The 19,833-nt window shown below is 40.6% G+C and overlaps 1 protein-coding gene and 1 pseudogene across 1 annotated transcript in view; one reads left to right on the top strand and one right to left on the bottom strand.

The window, feature by feature from the left end:
• Tacr1 (tachykinin receptor 1) overlaps positions 1–19,833 on the bottom strand; it is a 158,308-nt gene that overhangs the window by 120,924 nt on the left and 17,551 nt on the right. The gene's annotated exons all lie outside the window — the stretch shown is intronic.
• On the top strand, positions 4,136–5,325 carry LOC100765690 (annotated as a pseudogene).

The following is a 19,833-nucleotide window of genomic DNA, read 5'->3' as shown; positions in this document are numbered from 1 at the left end:
AACCTGTTAATTTGAACATCAATTTGGTGTGCTGGCTATTTTTTATTTATGTTAACTTGAACAAGCTAGAGTCATTTTGTAATACGGAACCTCAAATGAGAAAATTCTCCCACAAGATTGACCTTGGACATTTATCTTTGGGTGAGATACATATTCTTCTCTACTAACTACTCTGAAATATTTGCTGCCAATCGTAGTCATCCCACTGTGCTAAAGAAGTTACTCTTCCAGTCTAACTGTGCCTCTCCACCCACTGCATACTCTTTTCTTCATTTCTCCCTCACACCCTCCCCAACTTAGTTCAGTAAGATAAACTTTTCAGATTCCCAGCCCTAGTGCCATTTGTTTTTCTGTACCAGATTAGTTCAAAGAATATAATGTCTTTCGGCTCTGTGCAAGACTAAGTGCTGTGACTAGAAACGATGGTTACCAACTTAAGGAGTGGGTGGATAAACACCAATGTGGAGAATGAGCAAAGAGAAGAGACCAACTTTAAATTAGGAAGATTTGGACTGGAAAAGTATAGTTTAAAACCACAAATACTCTAATGAGATGGACAGTTATTGTGAAGGGTCCAGAGGGAATCCTCCAGAAAGCCTTCAATTCCATCAGCATAGAAGTCAGTCTCCTGGGCTGAAAAAGGTGAGACAATAGGATCTGCTCCTCTACCCATTCAGGTGCTCTGTGCTCATTACAAACTCTTCCAGGGCTGTCCCAAGGGACTGGAGGCTTGAACGTGTGCATTGTCTTATCAGTGTAATGGGCCTCTTACTGAAGTCTGAAAAATGTATCTTCAGGGTTCATATGAAGCCATGTATTGCTTGCTCACTATTTCAGACCAGAAATATGAGTTAACCCTTGATGGAAGTGACATTGGATTTGTTTCAAATTCAGCTGCTCCAATTCAGCAAGCCCCCATAGTTCCAAGCACAGAGAAAGGAGACTTTCTGAATGGCATCATGTCTCTAGGTAAGAAACAGTTCAGCAGGCTGGATAATAAGATCCGGGGTTGTCCAGCTTCAGAATTAAGACTTTGGGTTAGAAGACGGAGTTGGTACACTTTAACAGTGTCAAAAAGGATTCTATGGGTTTAGGGTTTTCTATTTAAATTAAAAATAATATTTACTTATTACGTGTGTGTGCAAAGATACGTACATGACCATGTCATAGCACTAATATGGAGGTCAGAGGACAATTTTAAGGAGTCAGCTTTCTCCTTCCACCATGTGGGGTCCAGGGATCAAACTTAGCTCTTGAGTTTGGTAACAAGTGCCTTTACCCCTTGCTTGGGACTCTTTCTTTCAAAATACAACTAAAAACCAGTTCAGGTTCATTAATTTTCAAGGAGTTATTGTTAGTACAATAATATGATACTAGTTGTACTTGTCAAATTGTTAAATATTATGATTAAAACTAAAACATAGGTACTTCCCTAGTTCCTGGTTCCTAAGGTACAAAACTAAGCATTTTCAGATGAGTTAAGACCTTTTGGGAAGGAAATTCAACAATATATCAAGAGTCTGGGCATTGAAAAAAACAGCCTTTGCCTTAGAGTTCCAGTTTTAGAAAGTTGCCCTCTGGAAATAGTCAATTTGCACAGACTGGTGTAGCATATGTTATTTTAAAACTAGTAATACAGTGCCAAATAAACAGAATAAGCTATGGTTGCATAACACTTGGTTGGCGGAATATGTTCCCCCACCTTAAGAGGTCCAAGTCCTAATTCTAGGAGTCTGTGACAAGTGTTGCCACTTTGCATGGCAGGAGGAGCTTTGAAGATGTCACTAAGGACTTTGACATAAAGAGGTCATCCTGGTATTGGGCAGGTTATTTCTCCGATGTGGCCCCTGTAACTCCAGAGAGGGTGGCAGAAAAATGGCCAGTGAAGCAGTGTCACTGGCTTAAGCCAGGGGAAAGTGGCTTGAGCTGAGAAAGGCAGATGGGCTGATGTGGCCAGCAAAAGCAAGGACACAGATTTCCCTGGTATGCCAGCAAAAAACAGCCTCTAACAAGTGAGACTTCGGTCAGACTTCTGGGGGTTTATCAATAACTAAAATAGGGTTGGAGTGAACTTGGAAAGAGATGGTGTGAGAGAATTGGAGGGAGGAGGAAGTGGTGGATGAGTATGACCAAAATACACGGAATACATATCTGAACATTTCAAAGAATACAAAGAAATAAGGGAAGGGTAATAGGGTAAGTATGATCAAAGTGCACTATATTCATGAACAGAGATGGAAGAGTGAGACCCTTTACTTGGCACAATCGATACAAGCTGATTTTAGCAAGAGTCGCCTTTCATTGCACACAGCAAGCAGGTCACAAAACTCTAAGCACGCAGGCTCATGAAGCAGCAGCAATCATAGCTTGATTTTCTAGTCTCCAAATTAATGTATGTAACATAGCTCTCCTTGGCAATCAGGAGAAATACAAAGAGGTGTAACAGATTCCGCTTTAATCCATATTTTTCCATTATTAAGTCCATAATAGCCTACCTTGCAGTGGCTGTACGCCTTGCAGTGGACACATTCCTAGTTCTCTAACCCTTAAATCTTAGCCTATTCCTATATCATTGTTAGTAATAAATTATGGATCTTTCAATTATTTTTTTTCTTAAAATTCCAAACATTTTGCTTCTGTGATGGTGCGAAACAGAGATACTGCCCACAGGCTTGAAATTTGAACACTTGGTTCCTGGTGGTAGCAATGTTCAGCAAGGTCGTAGAACCTTTGGGAGATGGAGCCTTGCTGGAGGAAAAACTTCAATGACAGTGAGATTTTAGAGTTTGTAGTCCCACCCACTTCCAGTTTTCTCTCTCCTCATCTTGCTTGCCATTGTAGAGTTTATCTTTCAACTTATTGCTCCTGCCACCATACTTGCCTGTAGCTGTCCTGCCTTCTCCACCATCGTGAGCTCCCTCTCTGGAAGCTTATCCCCACTCAACTTACTCCTTTAGCTGCCTTTGGTCATGGTGTTTTATCACAGCAAGAGAAAAGCAATTAGCATGGATTCCACCTTAATTACTATGTAAAAATGGTGGTTTATTTTGCCTCCATTATTCCTCCTCTGAGTTTTCAGTTTTATTAATTTCTTCACAGTTAGAGTGTTTGTGCCTTGATTTAGTCATCTAGGGAAATGGTGTGATTGCTCTGTGTTCAAAATCTTTGCACATCTGAGACTATCTTCCACATGTGTGATATTGTAGGTAAGTTTATATGTTTATGACATTTAGACAGTCTCTTCTAGCACAGGCTGGCCTTGAACTCATGACATAGTAGAGGATGACCTTGAACTCCTGAACCTCCTGCCTCTACCTCCTAATTATTGGGACCATAAACATGTTACCAACATCCAGTTTCTATGTGGTGGAATCAAAGCCAGCGCTTCCTGCATGCTAGACGGAAGCTGTACCAACTGAGCCATATCCTCAGACCAATAATGACGTTATCCTTTCTACCTTTACTCATTTCTACTCTGACATTTGTAACATTCTATCAGAAGACTTAATTTAGAGTAATTTTTCCTTCTTATTAGGTCTCTCATTTTCCCCACAGGGATATGTAAAAAGAATTTTTCATTTTAACATAGACTTAAGAATTAATGAGTGCAGAGTTGCTCTTCATTAGAGCTCCTTTGGATGTAGGAGTCCATCCATGTATAATCTGGGAGGGGGCTCACTCAGGAAGGTCTTGTTCTATTGAAATTCTGTGAGGTTGTTCAACTTGGGCTTATTTTCTTTCTAAGAATACACAGATCTGAAATTGGATTTGGGGCTCATTTTTTTTGTTTTGCTTTGTAACTAATAACTTTTCATTTTTTGTCTCTCTTTGTTCTAGAACAATTTACACATTCCCTCCCCCCATAAGACAATTTTGGCTTTTCTGTGACTGCTGCTATCTTCAGCCTGAAATTGCATTTTGGTTTTCTTGTGGTTGTCTCTTCCAATAGGACTTTTTTGATTTTCCCTTTTATCTGACATGGGCATTTGGAAGAGGCATTTTTTCCTTATACATACAAAGAATCTAATATAGGTATTTTCTGCCTCTTTTTCTTTTTTCTGTGCTACATTATTTAAAGAGTAATTCTTCGGTGAATGGGCAGGGCTTGCATTTCACGGAGATCCTGGGATGGCGAATGGAGGGGTGTGTGTCTAACCTAATGGTGCAACCTGGCCTACACCTGGAAACTGGATGAGTTGAAGGAAAGCATTTTGGCCGATAGAACTCTGACTACCAGAACCGATCAGGACAGCAGAACAGCATTGCACTGGGCATGCTCAGCTGGTCATACAGAAATTGTTGAATTCTTGCTGCAACTTGGAGTGCCAGTGAATGATAAGATGATGCAGGCTGGTCTCCTCTTCATATTGCTGTTTCTGCTGGCCGGGATGAGATTGTAAAAGCCCTTCCGGTGAATGCTGTCAACCAAAATGGCTGCACTCCCCTCCATTTTTCAGCTTCCAAAAATAGGCATGAGATTGCTGTCATGTTCCTAGAAGGTGGGGCAAATCCAGATGCTAAGGACCATTTTGAGGCTAAAGCAATGCACTGGGCAGCAGCCAAGGACACTTAGCCTGTGATGAGGAGAGAGTGCAAGGAGCAAGTATTTACATTGAGAATAAAGAAGAAAAGACACCTCTGCAAGTGGTCAAAGGTGGCCTGGGTTTAATACTCAAGAGAATTGTAGAAATTTAAGCAGCTTGGATTTATTCTTTGTATATTTTGTTGTCCTCACTATCCTGGAAACTGTTGTACTATGCATAAGGCATCTTGAATAAATGAAAGGTTTTCTTACCTTCATAATCTTATAACATATTGTATTGGTCCTGTTGAAGTACCTGTTCTAAGCTTACTTAAGTCCACTTTTCAGGCATTGAAAAACTGTTGAGGTTGTCCTACTGATGTCATTTATTGTTCTCCATTAAATCTTGATAAATTTGGAGTAAGTGGTCTTTTGTCTGTCATTAGTCTTGAGCATCCTCTCATCTACCTGCTGTCCTGTTGTGGAACAGAACAAGTCCAGAAACAGGCATCCAGTTGTTCTGTCTGATGGTTGTAGGTGGCTTCTGTGCAGTAACACAAATCCTGACTTGTTTTTCAAGCTCATCCCCAGACCTATGCCAAATTTCTCCTTTCAACTATGAAGTTATTTTTTGTTGTTGTTACAGAGGGACATTCTGTATTTTAGTGGACCAAACTTTAAGTTGAATTGTATATTCCTAAAATGATGAACAATAACAATAGCCTATGTGCCATGTACCTTTTTGACTAGCCATTTTCCTCCAAAATAAGATGTGTTTTTTTTTTTAAAGGAAAAGTGTCTATATTGGCTCACCTTGTTTTGAAAAGAATTGCCAAGCTTATTAAAGTGATATATAAAAAAATATATTTTGGTTTGTATTTCAAGTATTACAAGCAATAAACTGTTGAAAGAATAAAAACGAGTAATTCTTCATTAGAATCATGCCTTTCACATTCCTGCATTTCTAATTCTTCAACTGTGGTTATGTTGATGCTGGTGGAAGTGGTGGTGGTGGTGGTGGTGGTGGTGTGTGTGTGTGTGATATGATTTTGGGAAAGGGGGTCTTACTGTCATGCCTGGACTATCTCTTAACTCCTGGGCTCAGATGACCCTTCTGCTTCAGTTTCTCACACACCGGGGACTATAGGCATACCTTATCATGCCTGACCTTGGGGTTTAATGCATTAATTTTGGTGGGTGGGTGTAAAATTCAACTCACAACAGTGAGAGCAGGTAAAGTCTTCACCTGCAGTTATAGACATAGCATAGTTCTGGTCAAGGGGCACAGACAGGGAGACCTTAATAAACTTCTTGTGATCCAGCGAACGATGCCCCTTGTCTTGGTGTAAATTCAACTGTTAAGTTGAAAGGCCAGTAAGGGCTCTTAATTTTTTTCTACATTGTTGGTGTCAAATTTAAAACACAGCTACTCTCAAGGGGAATAAGAGACAGTTTATTTTTGAACCAAATAAGAACGGTCACAGACTAGGAACACAGATTCAGTTTATCCCAAAAAGTATGTTAAGTTTCATAAAATTTTTATAGTTATAGAGCCAAGAAAGTCACAAACCAGCGTGCTTTAAGAATACATTGGCAGAGGTCTGGAGAGTGGCTCAGAGGTTAAGAGCATTGACTGCTCTTTCAGAGGTCCTGAGTTCAATTCCCAGCAACCACATGGTGGCTCCCAACCATCCGTTATGAGATCTGGTGCCGTCTTCTGGTGTGCAGATATACATGGAAGCAGAATGTTGTATACATAATAAATAAATAAATAAAATCTTAAAAAATACATTGGCAGAAACATCAGATATATGGTTACAGCAAAGCAGGGCATCTCTGCTGTAGGTTTCAAGTGTTATCTGATGGCATTCTTAGCCATTTGGTTGGTGAAAAACAGAGACCTTTTTGTATATTCAGAAATGATTTGACCTGAGTCGCAAGGATAATAGTCACACACAGGGGTAGGCTATGAATGGCTGTTTTATGGGACTGAGATACAGTCCAATAGAACTTGACTGCCAAATTGTAACTTTCATACTCTGAGCAATCACTGAATTCTACTCAGCCTTGTAGAATCTTTGACACAGATGAAGATTTCTTTGGTTGGTTTTCTGGGAATATCAGTTCCCATTAAGCATAGCATTGCTGCAAGCCCTCAGCCCACAGAGGTTTTGTCAGGGGTTATTAATTTACTGTTAGATTAACCTTGAGACTAGAGTAATTAGATATTTGCTGATAAAAGAATAATTTCAGAATCCTCTTCGAAGTATTGACAATATGGCATCATTTTCAATTATACTGCCCTCTTTGGGCAGCCTACTGAATCACGAATAATGAGGGGTCATTTCCATCTAGGAAGGCTTTTGATCTACTTGGCAAATAAATCTACTTCAACTAAAGGAGTGTGAAAAACAAAGAAGGGATGAGAATAGCTGGGGAAATTAGCTGCCGACTTCTCCATTATTGTGTAGGCAAGAAGGAAGAAAAACACCTTTCTCAACCTTCCCATTGGGTTGTGCCTCTGGCAAGCCTTACAGTGAAGTGTTGTCTAATTATGCATCAATTATCTACTCTTTTAACTTGAGAGACTATTCATCATACTTTCCCCTTCACCAAAAAAGAACACCCCTTGACTTGGTGAGAATCAAACCATATTCTTAAGTAGAGAGAAAGGCTTTGAGCGTCCCACCCCCATGTACAGAACAGTTCTGTAATGAGCCGTTTCACCCTGCTCCATTCCAACCCTCACATCACAGTTGGCAGTCTCCCCGGAGGACAGACAGCCTGAAGTGCAATGTGTGGGTGCCTAGCTCCCTGGTGAGGGGCTAATTACAACACTGTGCTTCAGGAAGGAAACATGCCTTCCTTCGCCTCAGTCTTCACCCTCTCCTGGGCTTTCTCCCAAACCAGAGGGCTTTCTTGTCTCAGTTCCTAGAGTGTGTCTGGCCCGCCTAGAATTCTGCAATTCCTTCTCTGGATCTTCTGTTGGGGATTCCCAGTGCAGCATCCATTGTAAGACAGAATCATATCATGCTAAGCTTGTCCTACCCCTGTAGATATTAAGGGATGACCGTGGAGGGAGGAAGCATTCGATAAAAGCCCCTCCCCCGACACCCCTGAATCCACAGCAGGGGAAAACCATTCCTTTTGCTACTTTAACTACACCACTTCTCCCTGATAGTGAATTTTATAGTAACTGGGGATTTCATTAAGATGTCTCTTTGGGAAACTGCATGTCATGGACTTCAATGGTTTTCATTATCAAAGGCAGATTCTGGTCTCAGTTCTGCCATCAGGGTCAGGGCAAAGGAAGGGCCAAATAAGCAAGAGCTTTTAAGAAATCAATTTGGGACTCTTTATTGATCAGCATTCCTGTGGGCTATTGATCTACAACAGTGTCTGTTTTGAGGCCATTGGGTACCCAGAAAGTGCCTTTGAAACTACGTTTGTGGTTTAGAACAGTGCTCAAATCTTAATGCTGGCTAATCTCCTTGCTTCTAGATGAGGGTACTTCCATCTTCAAATTAGAGAATTTTGTGTTGGAAGACATGCCTGATGATTTACAATGACACTGGATGGGGTGCTAGCATTCATGTGTGGGGGCCAGGGATTCTGGGTACTCTGTGATGAACGGCCTGGTCTTGTACCAGGAAGTCTTTTACTACACCCCAAATAATTTTTTGAAACACGATCTCGTGTATTTCAAACTCATTATGTAGTCAGGGATGAACTTGAACTTCTGATCTTCCTGCTTCACCTCCTGAATGCTAGAATATTGGTGCGTTCCACCACACTGTTTACATGATGCTAGAGTGAGCAGTCTATCGTGTGAGCCACATCCTCACCTACCCCAAATAAGTTTTTAGAATATTCCTCTAAGTGTCCATAAAGGTGATTAAAAACCTCTTGCCCAAACGCTGAACCTGGATCTCATTTTATATAAATAAAGAACAGAAATTACTGTTTTATTTAAAACAATATATATTATTTTCAGGTTTAGGATCCAAAATCCAAAGTGGGCTTTGCTGTGCTGGAATCTGGATGTCCATGTGACTGAGTTATCTGGAGAGTCTGTGGCATGCTCATCCCTTCTGTTACTCCCTCTCTGATTTTAATCTTCCTCTCACACTTTAATTTTTCAGGACCCATGTGAGTGTACTGGGCCCACACAGGTGGCCCAGGATCATCTCCCCATCTTAGGATCCTTAACTTGGTCATAGCTATGAAGTCCTTTGTGCCATGAGGTTTCTCCCCTTACCAAGGCTAACAATTCTATAACCTTGTATAGCAATACACCTTCTATAGTTTTTTTTCTATACATACCTATGACAAGGTTCATTGTGTAAATTAACATAGTAAGAGATCAATGAAAACAACTATTAACAAAATATAACAATAAGAACATCAACATACTATAGTAAAGTTGCCATCATATTGTTCTTACTATTTGGAGTCATTATTAAAGAAAGTAAAGGTGACTTTAATGTATACTGTAATCTTATAACAAGGGCTTTCTGGTAGTGACTGATTGGCAGGTGCTGTACACAGAATGACCACTCTGGACAAGGCATTGATTTGCACCTTCAGTGGAACAGAGCAGGATGGCCTGGATCCCATAACATTATCAGAATAAGGCACATGTAAAACCTAAGTCATTTATTTCTGGGATTTTCTTTTTGCAGACCATAGTTGATTGGGTAAATTGAAACTATGGCAAGCAAAACTGAGGACAAGAATGGGCTAGCACATTTGTAGATTTAAAGTGTCAGGATGTATTCATTTTGAGGAGTCCATTATAGTGTTTACCACACAAAGAATGGTTTTGCATGGTTTGTAATATGCCTTCAATTTTCTAGGAATCTGTCTTATTCCTTTCTCTCTTTATTTTAACCTAAATATGGCAAGCCATGCTAGTATTGCTATAATACAGTGTTTGCTACATAAAGAGTGGTTTTGCATGGTTTGGAATATGCCTTTAATTTTCTAGGAATCTGTCATATAAATGAAGGTTTTACTTTCTATTAGTTAGCAAGAATAGATCTCTGTTTCAGAGGATCATGCTACTGATAATAGCATGGTTTGTTGTATTTGGGTTAAAACAAAAAGAGAGAAAGGAATAAGAAGTCCATTCCCCTTTCTCCAGGATCTGCTGCTATCATAGAATCTTGATTGTGAATAAAATTGTAAGCCCTCCTCATTCTCCCTACCTCTCTCCCTCCTGATGCCAGGTGCCTGAGTATTTCCATGTTGAAATAACTTATTTGATTATAAATTGATTTTTTCTTTTACTCCTCTTTTGTAATACAGTACATTATATTGATCTTTTCTCTTGAAAATGCATGAGCAGCTGGACTGCAAAATCTGTACATTTTATTGCAGCTCCACATGGGAATATTATAAAATATTTGTGGGTTAAAAAGTAGGGCATTGAGTCTGCTGTGTGCATCTCAGATCCTGCTGCCCCCTGATGACCTGTTGCTCGTGCCTTCCATCTCACCCTTCCACACTCTTTCAATGCTCTGTTGGACACATCTTTGCTAAGGTCACCATGCAGTTTTCCCAGGACATGTGCCAAAGTTCTTGTAAGTTCTCCACTCCCAAGATCATGAAAGTTCCCAAGACAGGAGAAGGTCTTTGGCCCTCCCAGGGTCACCCCCACAGAGCCCTGAACACTCCTGTTGAGACCTCATCCTTTTCCCATGCCACCACTAAGAGATGCCTCCATATTTAATGCTCAGGAGGCAGCTCTCATATAGGAGACTACGGGTCTTTTCCTAATCATCCCAGGACCAATCCTGTTATTCCTTTGCTCTCTGGTCTCCACCAGAGGCTTCAGCTTCTTCAGTTTCCAATTACCATCCTAGCTTTTATCTCTAATATGTTGCCAAATGTTTTCCTAGCCTGATATATCCTCCTACCTGCTTCAAACATCATGTGACACATAGTCTGACTTCAGCAAATTTCCCTCCTTCCTCTTGAATGGCTTCCTTCTCCTCTTCTCCTGGAACGTGGTGGCTGGTACCTGCTCTTCTTTCACAGTCTGTCCACTTCTCTAAAATGATCCAGCTTCAACAACTGGAGCTACTCTGTGGTCATGCCCCTTCTTCCCTGTTGCTTCATCAAGTGTTTTTTTTCCAGCAATAAAAGGTAATATGTTGTTTTGTGTTTGGTATATAGCTGATATACCTGCACATATGTAATGTGAATGGCTTGGCTATTCAGTCTTTTCCTGTTATCCTGATTCTTTGCCTTCAATGTTTGATGCTATTGTCACTGGCAACCTAGGTCCTGATCTAGCTTTAGGGATTCTTTTGGCCATTGGGGAATTAACAGCTATGACACAAGAATAGATTTGAAAGGTGCTATTATGGTGTTGTCTTTGAATAGGAACTGTCTCCCTTAGGCTCACAGGTTTGAGCACTTGGACCCAGGATGTTGGTGCTGTTCTGGAAGGTTATGGAACCTTTAGGAAGTGAGGCATTGGTGGTGGAGTTGGGTCACTGGATGTGGGCCTGTTACAGCCTGGCTTCACTTCCTGTCCACTTTCTTCTTTCTGACTATGGATGGAATGTGCCCAGCTGCCTCTGGCTTCCACCACAGTGCCTTCCTCATCTCAAACTGTGTTACAAAATAAATTTTCCTCCCTTAGCTGCTTCCCTGTCAAACACTTAGTCACAATATGGAAAAATAAACAACACAGATGCACCTGTTTACCCTCTGCACAATACCATTCCCAAGAACATGCTTTGGCAGGCTACAGAAGGATGAAAGTGTGCTTGGAGCTGAGCTGAGCATCATTGGCCTGGGAGCTAAAACCAGATTAGATGACTTGGCAACTAACTGCTCACACATGAGATGGAACCCATTCAAGAAACAGACAAGCCCAAAGCAGCTGGATGCTGTAGTCTAGTGAGTGGGACATTTGCTCATTATTATAGACCAGTGAAATCTTATGGATGCTTCTTACACAGTACTAATGTGGTGGTAAATGCCTGATACACCTGGGCTTAGTAAATAGACACTGAATGTCCACAGTGGGAATGGAGATGTTTTACAGGGGTAGATTTTTTTTGTCCAACTTGTTCTGTGTCGTGACTTCCTGATTTGACCATTTGCCAAGTTAGTAGCCAGGGGCAACCCTCAACTCTTTCTTCTTTCCTCCCTCACAAGTAACTAATGACTCCTGAATCATCCAATTCCACACATAATCTCTGGGATCTGGTTTCTCCAGTCTGTATTTCTGAGCACATTTTGCATCAATATTGTGACAACTTCCTATTTGATATCCATACCAATCATGTCTTCTGCACATTCTCTCCACTTCTGTTAGTTTCATTAGCTTCCAAATCAAATATGAATTATAGTTATATCAAGGCTGAGATGTCATTTCAAAATGCTTCCTTCCCAAATTACCTTAGCAAGTAATTTTTTAAAAATGGAAAGAAAATAGCCTCAGTTACATTCAGCAGGGCAACAAAAGAAAATCAACCAGAAGATCGATTGTTAGCTATCTGCTGCTAAATGGCTCTTTCACAATGTTCTACTGTGGTTGTTCACTTGAGCAGATATGGTATCAACTAAGATACCCAAGTGGATGGGCCTGAGAGGCCATGTCCAGAAAGGATTAACAGGGAGAAGTCCTCCCCCCAGAGTGATAGCACCTCCCAACAGGTGGCCCAGTTAGAAGAGATGAGATGGGGCCTGCTGGACTTTGATTCTTGCTACTGCTGCCTGTCCTTGATTGACATCAGCACCCAGCTTCTTCAGCCTTCTACTCTGGACTGAAGACCAGAAACCCTCTGGGAATCCTCCAGGCCTACAGTACCAGATGGGACTGCTGAGAAACCCAGATATGTGGACAGAGCAGACTGGGTTCTCACATTTGCTGGTGTCTAGACAGCCATTGCTGGACTACTGAGCCCCTATCATGTGAGCCAATCTACTGAATTCCCAATATAATATGATAAAATGATATATATACATATATCGTTGGATCTATTTTTCCAGGAAATTGCAATGTTTCTCATCTAAATTGTAAGGATTGTTAAAGGTAAAATCACATGGCTCTAACACCATCTTTGTGTTGTGCTGCTCTTACTGTTGCCTTCCTACTTACAAATTCATGGTTGAACCCATAGTGTCAACTCCCATGGTAATTAGCACTGGCCTGTAGTACCTCCATTAATTGCTGGGATGGTAGTGATGAATTATCATAATGCTTCTGCGTTATAATTTTATGTTTCTTCCATTTAAACATTTTTCATTGATTCGCTTTTTCACCGACAATTTCATACATTTACATAGTATATTCTGTTAACTCTTCACCCAGCCCTCTCTTATCTCCCTCCCATCCTTGTGTGTCTTCCATTTGCATTCTAATTTTATCCATGGATAAATTTTTAATGCAAGAGATGGGGAGGCTAAATGAGAAAGTATTTGTTTCTCCGGTGAGTCTGGCTGCCTCCCACCCAGGGTTTTCATTAATGCACTGATCTCGGTTGCAGTTCCCTCCCCACGTCTGACCTCACTCCTCTTAATTAGTTGGGATTATATTTGGTTGCAAACAGCAGAGAATCTGTTTGTCACAGGCTTAAAGATTGGCTGCACCACTGTTCCTAATGAGGAGCCCTGAGCTAAGCAGTGCAGGGCTGGTGTGTGGTCAATATGTTGAGGAGAATGATAGTCAGTAGGTGGAGGCTCTTCTCACCGATGAAAGAGTGCTCCTGGCTTGTAGGCCTCTTGTTTGCTTTCAAGGGCGGGGGACAAAGCATTGAAAAGCATTTCTTCTTATTGCCTTATTTTGTAGTCATAGGTATGTGCATGTGTGTGTTGTATGTACATATTCATGTTGGTGTGTGCATACATAAGCATGCAGAGGCCAAAGGTCAGCTGGTGGGTATCTTACACCATCACTCCTCTCTTTTGAGGCAAGATCTCTGAACCTAGGAATCATCGATTTGCCTAGTGCGCCTGGCCAGTGAGCTTCTAGGTATCTACCTGTCTCGGCGTCCCTAGCACAGGAGTGATAGGCACACACCACCATGCCTGGCTTATTATGTGGGTGTTGGGGAGCAAACTCAGGTCCTCCCAGCCTTTCTCCTTTATTCAGGACAAGAAGCTTGATCTAGACGTTTCCTGCCCCACCCCACTGCCTGAAGTGCTGAGGTGGCCTGTACTCCCAGCAAAGGCGGATGGGACACTGATAGCATCCTGTGGGTGGGACAAAGAGAAGGGAGCTGTAGATGGCATTTTTCGCATAGTTAATCTATGGTACCCGTCGCAACCCTTGGCCCTACTTGCTACCCCATCCTTTAGATCTTAATCTCATACCATTCATTCAAATAATGTGATTTCTATATACTTCGAATGCTCATATTCTCTGCCAGATATTCCAATAGTCAAAATTACACATTGATCTGAAAAAATTTCACTGGATTAATGTTATGGGCTGAGTCTGAAATGCTCCCTTACAGACTCATGTTCTGAATATGTGTCTCTCAGAAGGGGGCGCTATTTAGGAGGTGGGGGGTCTGACTGGGCGTCGGGTCTTTGAAGGTTGTAGACCTGTTCTGATTACAGCTCCCCTCTGCTTTCTGGTTGTGTCGATGGGAGGAGCTTCCACATTTGCTGTTCCTAACACACAGAACTGAAACCTGGCGCCAAAACTCAATCTTCCTGCCTTACGTTGTTTTAGCTGATATTACTGTCACAGCAATGGAAGAAGTTGCTGAATAGACATCTGGTTACTATCCGTGGCTCCCATTTGACTACAAGGGCTTGGCTTGTGGGCAGAAGTTCTAGAATCTTACTAACTTACATTCTTGGGATCAGGGTGTCTATTTTACAGTTTGGACAAACATTGAGAACTAGAGTTGGGGACACGGCTCGAGGGTTAAAGCACTCGCTTTGCAAGCATGATGTGTGGAATTCAGATGCACAGAAAATACTCGAATGCCTGTAATTCCAGCCTCAGAAGTTTGATGAAGCCTCGGGTTTTGCTTAAGAGACCCCACTTCAGTGTATAAAGTAGAAAAGGGATTGAAGATGATTCCCAACACCAGCCTCAGGCTCCCATATGCCCACACACACACACCTGTAAGTGCACCTCCACATGTGTGCCCACACACATGCATGCAGGCATGCATCCGTACACACATGAAAAATGGAAAATAAACAACTATTGAGATCGACGTTTACATAGTGTGAGCATATTAAGTATTAGGAGATCAGAATATTCACCTCTTCAAACAACAAACCAATGATGAAAGAACAACGATGGAAGAGCCAGACTTCATCTGTCAATAACACGTTGGAAAACAATGGCATAAATGTTATGGTGATTTTTAAAGACACACCTTATTTATATTTCTTATTCAGCAGTATCTGATTGCCTGCATTATTCATATTGTTTGCAGGAAAAGAGAGTCTGCAAAAAAAAATAAAACCTAACACATTAATGTTAAAAAAATAGAAAAAGCTCTATAATCCACATTTTTCCCCACCCTCTACCTGTTATTATTATGATCTGAAATAGGCAGTTATATTAATCACAGGCTTGTGAAAGCTCTTACAAAAAGCACACCAAAGCTGGAAAAGCCATACTTCTCTACTTCGCTCATGTGTTACATCATGGATTTGGTTAAAATCTGTGTCTCCTCCTGAGACTGCTTCTCTCCCAGCGTGCTCTGTATTGTGGCAGGGAAAGGTGGCACCTGGAGTTAAGCTCCCTCCCTAGCTGAGCAGCAGCAGCAGAGTCACAGAAACTCTGCTCTGTCACCTGTGACGATGGCTTCTGAGGTGGTCCAACGGGCAGTGAGTGTGGGCTGTGAGGTTAGGGTGCCTTGCCAAGCTTACACCACTGCAGGAGGATGAGCTTAGCCTCCTGTGCAGACTCGGCTCCCCTCAGCTTTCTGAGTCAATAACTTACTGTGTTTTTTTTTCTCCCCCTTCTGTTTCCCTGGAAGACTCAGAGAAAGGCCATGCCAGTGCACATCATAAATAAACAACAAAAAGGATATTATTTAAGAAATTATTTGGGTGAGAAGATTTTTACCAAAGTTCATCTATTTTACCTAACAGAATCAACTTTAAGAAGAACTCATTTCACTTATTTATTGCCCCAGCAGTGAAATTTGAAGAGACAACATTAAAAAAGGAATGTGTGTGCCAGTTGTACTTCACTGCAAAGAAGTCCAAGCATAAATAAAATATTAATGAGCAGAGTTAGCAGTGTGTTCAAATAACAAAGCCTGAGACCAAACAGCATTTGTTATAGGAATGCTAAAACAGTTGAAAAATAAGAAATTAGGTAACAGGGGAAAAAGGGGGCAGGGGGATAGATACCCATAAGACAAATGGTCAATGAAACATCAAGGATCTGCACTCAGAAACACAGAAAGATGTAATTAAAAATAATAAGGTAAATCTTTCAGAAGGTGGGTGAGCTGGAGAGACAGTTCAGAGGTTAAGAGCACATACTCTTCTTCCAGAAGACCTGAGTTTGGATCCCAGTACCCACATGGGGCTCACAACCACTTGTAACTCCAGCTCCAGGGGAATCTGATGCCCTCTTTTGGCCTCTATTAGTAACTGTACACACACACACACACACACACACACACACACACACACACACACACACACCACTACACACATAATTAAAAACAATAAAAATAAATCCTTAAACATCAAGATCTCATGAAATCTCTTAGTAAACCTGGAATGAAATGATATAATTTAAAAATATTTGCCAGAAACCAACAAAGACAGGGATTTTAAGAGAAACATTCCGGTAATAGATAGGAAAAAGATGCTAATACCGGCCAGTCTTAATTAATATAAAGATGTAAAGGACATAGAAAATTAAAACAAAAGTTTGGTGGCCATAAACTATATCACGATCTCAGAGAGACCTGGGGAAAATCAGTAGCACTCTAGCTAAAGCACAGGACTTAAGTATTGTAGCATCAGTAGCTTTCTAATAGGCTAGCAATAAACCATTAGAAAAAAGTAGGAGAATTGTTGCATGGCATTTAGCAACCAAGACTTAAATTTATGTATGAAATATTCATAATTTATAAATATGATATAATCTATTTTTAAAGATTCACTTTTTCCTTCTAAGTGTAGACGTATTGCCTGCATGTGTTTATGTGCACCACGTATGTGCAGTGCCCATGGGAGGCCAGAAGAGGGCACTGAGTGCCCTGGAACTGGAATTTCAGGTGGTTGTGAGCTGCCACATGGCTTCTGGTATCAAATTACCATCATCTGCAAGAGCAGCCAGAACTCTTGACCACTGAGCCAGCTCTCCAGACCCCGAATATATTTAAAACTTTTAAGGAAATGTCCACACTCCATATGAAGAAACCCATGTAGGTGATGCTTCACATTTGCACAGCTGATGTGCTGGGAGTCTCCTCCTGAGGACCCCCACAAGTGGACCAAGTCTAATGCATTTCAGTGAAAATTCCACTTGGGCTTTTCAGTAGTAATATTTTATTTTATTGTTAAAATTTTAAAAAAAATAGTAAGCATACAAAGTAATAGGTTTTACTGCACTGTGACATTTTCACACATACATATCATTAACCACCTCCCCCATCTGTCTTTTTTTCCCCTTTTGCTACTCCCCCAGTAAGTATCTCCTAGCCTTGTCTGCTTTCTGGTCAGATATATCCCATTACCCTCCCTGCCATTTCCCCCTTTAGACCTTTTCTTCCCCCTCACAATCTCAACAGGGGTATTTAAAATAATAAACCCAGAGTCTTTAGGAAGAGTAAATGCATGTCTCACGTGAATTTAGGATAGACAAACATGCTATATGTTCTTTTCCACATATGAAAACTGAAAGAGAAAATTAACTTGAAAGCAGAATATCGATTAGCAGGGCCTGGGAAGAGTACACAGGAGGGGGTGGAAGGAGTGTAGCTGAATATGATCAATGCATTGTGTATTCACACATGGAGACTTCACATGGACTTCCATTAATATGTATAATCAATATGTGTTAATAAAACAGTTTGTATAATTAAAAATATAGATCACCCAAAGGAGGGCAAAATCCAAGGTAGGACAAAGGTAGTATCTCAAATAAGTAAGGAAATATTCATTCAATAATTCTATAGCATTTTAGAAAAGAGGTAATATGAGATAAATTGCTGATGGGTGGAAAACTGAAGAGCTTTGAAACTAAAATAAAATTACTTGTGCACATTTATTTATTTTTAGGTCATATAAGGCTTTTCTAAGCATGATACAAAAGAGAATTTTTTAAAGGTGAATGTCATAATTATATAACTACTCTACTTGAGTGACCACTAAAGAGGAGATTTTAAATGGAATTGGAAACACCAAGACTATTTGCATGGTATGAAGGTTGAAGGGTAGATCCTTAATCTAGAATTTGTTCCTTAAAAGGAAGATTTTTAAATCAACTATGTAACTGAGGAAAATGAAAGAACAATAAATTTTTAAAAAGATACTTATCAATGTTTTGCCTGAATGTGTGCCCACGAGTCACATGTATGTGGTCCCCATGAAGGTAGTAGATGCCCTGGAAATGGAGTTTGCCATCTGGTGGGTACTGGGAACTGATCCTGGGGCCTCTGCAGGAGCAGCCAGTGCCCTTAACAGTTGAACCATTTCTCCAGCCCCTAAACAACATTTTTTTTATATTTTCTACTGGAAAAAAAAGATGTAGATCATGTTAAGAAAATAGGCAAAGCAACACTCCTGTGTGCTGTGTATGACAGTCCCCTTGGAGCTCCTGCTCAGTTGTTTAGATATTCCTAATTTAGTTGAACAAAGTATAAGCCTGGAAGAGTTTAACACTATGAACAGACTTTGAAGCATTTATCCCAATAGTCATGCACACACACAAGTTCAGTGAAAACATTGACAAATTATATATTGTGACAAAGAACTAAAAATGCACCAGTAAATTTAAGGATAAAAATTTTTATAGTGATATTTCCCAAACATGCAACATAATTTTGGGGAAAGTATTTATTGAGTGAAATATTTATGTTACTTTGTGTCATGGTTCATCTTTCTTGCCAACTTGATTGGATTTGGAGTCAACTAGGAGACACACCTCTGGGAATGTCTGTGAGAGTGTTTCCAGAGGGGCCCCATACTCAGTGAGGGTGGCAGTGCCCCCACACACTGGGGTACCAGACCGAATAAAAAGGAAGATAGAGAAAATGGGCTGAGAGCCAGAATCCATCTCTCTCTGTTTTGTAACTACAGACAAAATGTGACCAACTGCCACATGCTCCATGCCTTCCTGATCATGATGAACTGTGCTATCAAACTGTGAGCTAAAAGAAACCCTCCCTTCCTTAACAGCTTTTGCCAGGTATTTTATCATTTCAGTGAAAATAGTAACTAATATATGTGAAATTAAAAAATAAAAACTACATGCTCAATGACTGCTATAGTTGGGATCCTGAATGTCTTCTAAAGGCCTGTATGTTAAAGGTTTGGTCTCCAGTCTATGGTCTTATTGGAAGGTGGTGGGAACTCTAAAGAGATAGTAGGCAGTGAGACCACTGGGACTGTGCATTGAAGGACGTATTAGGACGGCACCCATCCCCCACTGCCTTGAAGACCACAGGCTTTTCTACCTTGTGCTTCTGCTGAGGTGCTCTGTGTCACCACAGGCTCAAAGCAAGGGGCTGGGGCCATGTGACCATAGATGGAGTGATGCCTCTGATGCTGTGAGCCGAAACTTACTTTTTCTCTTATTAAGTTGGTTGGTTATCTCAAACATTTTGCCATGGTAATGGAAAACTGACTAAGACAAGGGCTCTAAATATGGAAATGATCCAATGCATAGAAAAATGGCTTTGGAATGAAATCATTTCTAAGGATTGGTGATGGACGCATTTGGATAATTAGATGAGGTTTGATTTGCTTTTGTTTCTCTGCATACTATAGTTTTTGGTAAGTTGCCAATTCTTTTAAACAAATCTGTGATTTTTATGGCTTAAAACAGGTATATCAAGAGAGACCAGGAAGAAATGTGAAGTTTTGCAGATGTTGTTAAAGAGTAGGCTTTTTTTTTTTTTCCTCAGGAAAAGTATCTTATGTTCATACCTCAATAATGAACAGCCTCTAAGAATCTTTTCAGCATTCTTATGGGCTCATTTGCTTAATGAGAACACGAGTAATTTGATTTTTTATATTGCTGTGTAAATGTTTTGTACATAACAGCTTTTGTTTTTTCACCTGCTCTATCTCTGTTTCTCAGTCATTGACATTTATTGAATCTGTGCTGTTTTCACAACGCGAAGGAAGAGCTAGGAGGG

The sequence above is a fragment of the Cricetulus griseus genome, chromosome 8 (genome assembly GCF_003668045.3).
Source record: "Cricetulus griseus strain 17A/GY chromosome 8, alternate assembly CriGri-PICRH-1.0, whole genome shotgun sequence".
In the NCBI taxonomy this organism is placed as follows: Eukaryota; Metazoa; Chordata; class Mammalia; order Rodentia; family Cricetidae; genus Cricetulus; species Cricetulus griseus.
This window is presented reverse-complemented; position numbering and strand designations above follow the sequence as displayed.